We start from the raw sequence: 6544 nt of genomic DNA on the forward strand, positions 1-6544 counted from the left end.
GGGTTCATGACAAGCTATGGGCAACAATGCGAAGAGTGAGTATTCCGGAATACACCATTGTCCTCATGAGGAACCTGTACAACGTAAATAAAGAGGCTGTTGTTTGATCAAGGGAACATGACAGTACTAACTCTATGGCACCTAACAACAACAATACTTAGTAGACCAGGGTAGATTCTACAGTGCTGACTAGAGGATAGGAGCAGACTAGGGATATCCTGAGACTTTCTTCCTCATTGGCCTAAGAGAATCAGGCTGAGGGCAAGGAGAAAGACAGTAGAACCTGGAAGCCTGGCAAAGAAAACTAACACCACCTGTGAGAAAAACAACCACCCTTAAAGTGAAAAAATCCAGTGAAGAGAAACCTTAAAGGCCTAACAATTAAGCAGAGTCAGCCCATCGAAATAGTACACAAAGGAAACAGAAGAGAGTTAGCACTCCATTTCCAAGAAGTCTGTACCCCTATATTAAAAATCAAATGAATGTTCCTCATTCTTTATTAAGACATAATCAGTGAGTGATGACAAAAGACCTGCCCTAGAAGGAGGGCACCTTTCTTCCTTCCAGGAAGATTCAACAGAGATAACCGTACTAAAATCCAAGCTTTCCAATCCCACTGGGTCTTCTCCACTCAAGGAGACAGATCTACTTCTCTCTTTAAAGTGTACTTTCACTTTGCAGTAACCTTCTTTAAATGAAGAATGCCTATTGTATGTGTGTAATTGAGAAGTAGCAACTCAGTGAGATGATATTTTGGTCTCCTGAGAGAGGTGCACCAAGGGAATGTAACACCATATTTCTAGTGCTCACTGCTAATCAAAAGGTTTCTAGTCAGAGTTCCGTCAGAGTGTTTCGGAAAAAAGGTCTGGTTGACCTGCTTTACAAAAACTTAACCAATTAAAAAACAATGGAGCACAGTTCTAATTTGATACATATGGTGTCGACATGTCTCTGAATGTGTATGATTTGGATTTATGGAGTTATATATGATCATATTTCAGTTTCTCAGAGTAATCAGAGAATAAATACTGGCTCTATATGATTTAACAAATGACTATTAAGTATATAGAAGTACAAAGTAATCTGTAGAAGTTGATTTCTTACCATTTCTCACTTGCTTCCGTCATATCCCTCATATCTTGTAATAACTATCTCATTATTATTTTTTAGTGATAACTTTTTATTTCTCCAGGGTCACTATGAGTTTGAATTGACTCAGTGGTAGAGAAAGTTATTTAAATTATACTATAAACAGTTTGTGACATTCAACTATAGACATAAACTTGAAATGATTTGTCAGTGAATTTCTGCAGAAGCATAAAATGGAGAGTTATTGAGCAAAATGTTTTGAAAAAATCCTGTATTTCATTTTCAGAAATAGGTTTCTTAGGGACTAATGCTTCTATCGCTAAATATTGAAAATATTAAGTTAATTGAAAGAAACCAAAGAAAATACCAAACTTTGAATGAGTCCACTCATATAAGTAGTTATAGCTGCACAACTTGGGATATACGTAAACATGCAAACACTGATTTGTACATGTTTAGAGTGAAATTTATAGAATGTGAAATATATCTAAGTAAAACTTTTATTTAAAAATTATATATAGCTCTTTTCTCCTCTTCCTCTTATTTCTGCCCTCTTCTCTCTCTGCTCTTCTTCTTCTTCCTCTTCCTCTTTTCCCTTGTGCCTCCTGCCTTCTCTCTCAGGCAGAGGTTACCTTCCTCACCCTGAATAAAAGTCTCTAAATGGGAAAAAAAAAAAAAATTATATATAGTAACTCAGATTGATCTTATTAATATTACCCGGTGTGGCATTGTGGTTTAATGCACTGGACTGCAAGATCAATTTGAACCACAAAGTCAGCAGTTCAAACACACCAGCTGCTCCTCATAAACCCTATATGGGTCGCTGTGAGTAGGAACCAACATGGTGGCACTTAACAACAATATATCCATAGTGATGTCTTTAAAATTATCTTTTAAATTTTTATTTCTGCTTTGAAAATATTTTTCACAATTTGAAAACAAACATTTGGTGCTAACATTTGCAACTATGCCCTACTTAGTAATACTTAGGACCATTGTCATTGTCATTGTATCTAACTATGAGTAATTCCTTTCCAAGTGGTTTTAGGTAATGATTTGTAGATGAACTATCACGAAAGAAAGTTTAAAAATAAAGAAATATTTCAAATTCAGGAAAACCATGGGAAACAATGTTGAAAGAATGGAGATGAATCAAATAAATGAAAGGACTTTAATGAATGATTGGTATAGCTGTAACTGCATGATATCCAATTATCTTTTAAGATATTTTAGAAATATAAGAGAGAAAGGATGTGAAAGAAGAATGAGGAAATTAGATGTGACTAGATTACCTAAACTTAAAAGACTATAGATGAAAGAGATTTGAAAGTTAATAATTAAAGAGAAATATTGGAACATATATTTTAAGATTCTTTTCTCTTATCCATTTAATGAATATAATGTAAAATATATCAAATATCCAATTGGAAGTTGTTCAAAGATTAAAGATAGATGATATGATTCAAACGGATTTTGTTGTTTCTAAGCACCATTGAGTTGGTTCCGACTCATAGTGACCCTATGTACAACATAATGAAACACAACCTGGTCCGGTCCCATCCTCACAACTGCTGCTACACTTGAGTCCATTGTTGCTGCCACAGTGCCAAACCATCTCTTTAGGGGGTCTCTCTCTCTTTTACTCTGTTCCTCCGCTTTATCAATCCTGATGTCTGGTGAAAGGAAATGGGAATAGGCATTTTTTATATTTTTTTATTAAATAGTGAGTAATTGTTATCATGACTAATTGCGATAGTCACAGTTGTAATGATGTAAATTTTGTAACATAAAGGAGCAAGTAGTAAATCTCACATTCCAGGAACAGAGGACCCTAGGACCATCAAGGAAGAAGAGCATGAGCAGAATGTGGGACCTTAACCCGAGAAGCAGGGACACCAGAGACGGAGGCAGAGGTGATGGCATTGAGAGACACAGCATGTGAGGATTCTAGATTCATGGACAGAGAAAGGCTGTAGGCTGCACATATTATGTATATGAGGTTATTGAAAATATCATGGCTTAGGTCAGGCTCACCTTAGTCGTCAAGCTGACATCTCTGCTCTTCAACACTTTAAAAAAGTCCTGTGCAGCAGATTTGCCTAATGCAATACATCATTTGATTTCTTGACTGCTGCTTCTGTGAGTGTTGATAGTTGATCCAAGAAGAATGAAGTCCTTAACCACTTCAATCTATTCTCCATTGTTAAGAATGTTGTTTATTGGTCCAGTGGTGAGGATTTTTGTTTTCTTGACATTGAGATGTAATACCCATACCGAGGAGCTCTGGTAGCGTAGTGGTTACGAATTGGGCTGCGAACCTTAAGGTCAGTGGTTCGAAACTACCAGCCGCTCTGCGGGAGAAAGATGAGGCTTTCTACTCCCGTAAAGATTTACACCCTCGGAAACCCTGTACAGGGTTGCTATGGGTCGGAACCAACTCGATGGCACTTAACAACAACAACAACAACCCATACCGAAGGCTGTGCTCTTTGATCTTCATCAGTAAATGTTTTAAGTCCTCTTCACTTTCAGCAAGCAAGGTTGTATCATCTGCATATCACAGGTTTTTAAAGAGTAGTGTCCCATCAGCAAACGAAGGTTCCAAGGGCTTTACTCAACATATTCTGTTATTATATGAAAAGACAAAGCTCATCACTTCTGTAGCATTCTATTTTGGAACTGACTCACCAGCACCTAAGAAAAACAAAACAAAACAATGTACATATTTACTAAGAAGACAAAAATGAAAAGAGGAATATATTATAATAATATGAATATAATTTTAGTGATGTGGTTATGTACAATCGTATACATGAACTTAAACCATAAGATGGGCCATAATTTTGCTTATACACAGGTTGCTGTTGTTAAGTGCTGTCAAGTCAATTCCAACCCATAGCAACCCTGTATAGGGTTTCCAGGGAACAGTTGGTTAACTTGAACCTACAACCTTGCAGTTCAAATGGCTTTGTAGTCTGGCACATTAACCCACAGTGCCACACCATTGTTAGGAATTGTCAAATTGATTTTTCATGGAGAACAATCCCAAATGTGGATCTGCTGACTTGGTTAAAACCTTAACCTTTGTACCACCAACGCTTTTTCTTTATATATATATATGCATACATAGGTGTGTGCGTTCTCCCTGGGAAAGTATAAATATATTATGTCTGGATAGCTACTGAATGAGACTAGAGCTGAAGGAAAGAGAAGATTACTTAGGAAGAAGGAAAAAAAAGACGAGGAAATAAAAGAAAACAAAGGATTAGCAAAAAGGGTCAACTTTTAATTTTAAAAATGTTTTCTGGCTCTTTCCTGCTTAGCACAGCCATGACTTGTGGTCTCAAGAAACATCTTAAGTGTGTGGCTGTCCCAAAACATTGGATGCTGGGCAAACTGACTGGTGTGTTTGCTCCAGGCCCATTCACTGGCCCCCAGAAACTGAGAGACCCTCCCACTGATCATTTTCTTAATGAACAGACTTAAGTATGCCCTGACAGGAGATAAAGTTAAAAAGATCTGTATGCAGTGGTTCGTTAAGATTGATGGCAAAGTCTAAACTGATAAAACATATCCTACTGGTTTTATGGATGTTATCAGCATTGACAAAACAGGAGAATATTTCCGTCTGGTCTATGACACCAAGGGTCGATTTGCTGTTCATTGTATTACAACTGAGGAGGTGAAGTACAGGTTGTGTAAATTAAGAAAGATATTTTGGGCACAAAAGGAATCCCCCATTTGGTGACCCATGAAGCTCACACTATACGCTACCCTGACCCCTCATCAAGGTGAATGATACCATTCAGATTGATTTGGAGACTGGAAGTATTACTGATTTCATCAAGTTTGACACTGGTAACCTGTGTATGGTGACTGGAGGTGCCAACCTGGGGAGAATTGTTGTGATCACTAACAGACAGAGACTTCCTAGCTCTTTTGATGTGGTTCATGTGAAAGATGCCAATGGCAACAACTTTGTCACCCAACTTCCCAACATTTTCATTATTGGCAAAGGCAACAAACTATGGATTTCTCTTCCCTGAGGAAAAGGTATCCACCTTACCATTGCTGAAGAGAGAGATAAGAGACTGCCTGCCAAGCAGAACAGTGGGTAAAATGTTCTCTAGGTGATATGAATGAACAAATCTTCACATAATTAAAGATATTAAACACATAAAAAAAAGTTTTCTGGCATAAAATAAATACATTATTAGGTAAAATCCAATTTGAAAAGGAAATTAAGATAATCATTATATTTACAAGTGTAGCTAAAATAACAGAATAATGTAATGTGAAAGATGATTCTAAAACTGAGGCACTTGACATAATTAATATGCAGTTTGAATCAATTTTATGCTAGGCCCCTGCTACTACTTTTTAATATATAGGACATATGATAAAAGTTTTGACCAACAAAATGTGCTCTCCAGCATTCAGAGGTGGTTCACCCAGAATGTAACCGAAACAGAAGGAACCACTTCCAAAAGGGAAGAAATTCCTTAGATTGGATAGTCCAGTCAATAGAAAATCCTGATAAATGACAAAGCATGTTGAATGTCAGTCAATCAAATGTGATCCCATACTATTTTCCCACCCTAAACAAATCGGGCTGCGAACCTTAAGGTCAGCGGTTTGAAACTACCAGCCGCTCCGCGGGAGAAAGATGAGGCTTTCTACTCCCGTAAAGATTAACACCCTAGGAAACCCTGTACAGGGTCGCTATGGGTCGGACCCGACTCGATGGCACTTAACAACAACAACAACAACAAACAAATTTCCAGTAAAGATGGATGCTTATTTTTTCCAGCCTGTGACTTTAAAATCCTCTTTGAACATAGACAATAGCTTCCTCTGAGTGTTGCATGTCTCCAAGTCTGTGAGGAACTTTAGGGGTCATTTAGTGGGATTGAGCTTCATCTGGTAACATTACAGATTAGGTGAATCTTATTCAAATTTTGGCTTGTGTCTGCCAATAATTGCCTCTGTCTTTCTGATTAGTCTTTGTTGTTGTTGGTAAGTGCCATGGATTTACCTAAAATTGAGTCATTACTTTTTTCATGTTACTTAGTATTTATTGTTGTTGTTGTTAAGTGCTGTCGAGTCGGTTCCGACCCATAGCGACCCTGAATAGGGTTTCCGAGGCTGTAAATCTTTACGGGAGCAGAAAGCCTCATCTTTCTCCCGCGGAGCAGCCCAATTCGTAATGTTTATTATTTAGTATTAAATCTTTTTACAAATAATAAAATTATTCTGATTATATTCATTTTTCTTTTGTTGTTGTAAAGTGCCATTGAATCGGTCTGATTCATTGTACCCCTGTATAGTGTTTCCAAAGGAGCTCTGGTAGCGTAGTGGTTACGAATTGGGCTGCAAACCCTAAGGTCAGCGGTTCAAAACTACCAGCCGCTCCGCAGGAGAAAGATGAGGCTTTCTACTCCTGTAAAGATTTACA

The sequence above is a fragment of the Chrysochloris asiatica genome, unplaced genomic scaffold (assembly GCF_000296735.1).
Source record: "Chrysochloris asiatica unplaced genomic scaffold, ChrAsi1.0 scaffold00063, whole genome shotgun sequence".
NCBI lineage: Eukaryota > Metazoa > Chordata > Mammalia > Afrosoricida > Chrysochloridae > Chrysochloris > Chrysochloris asiatica.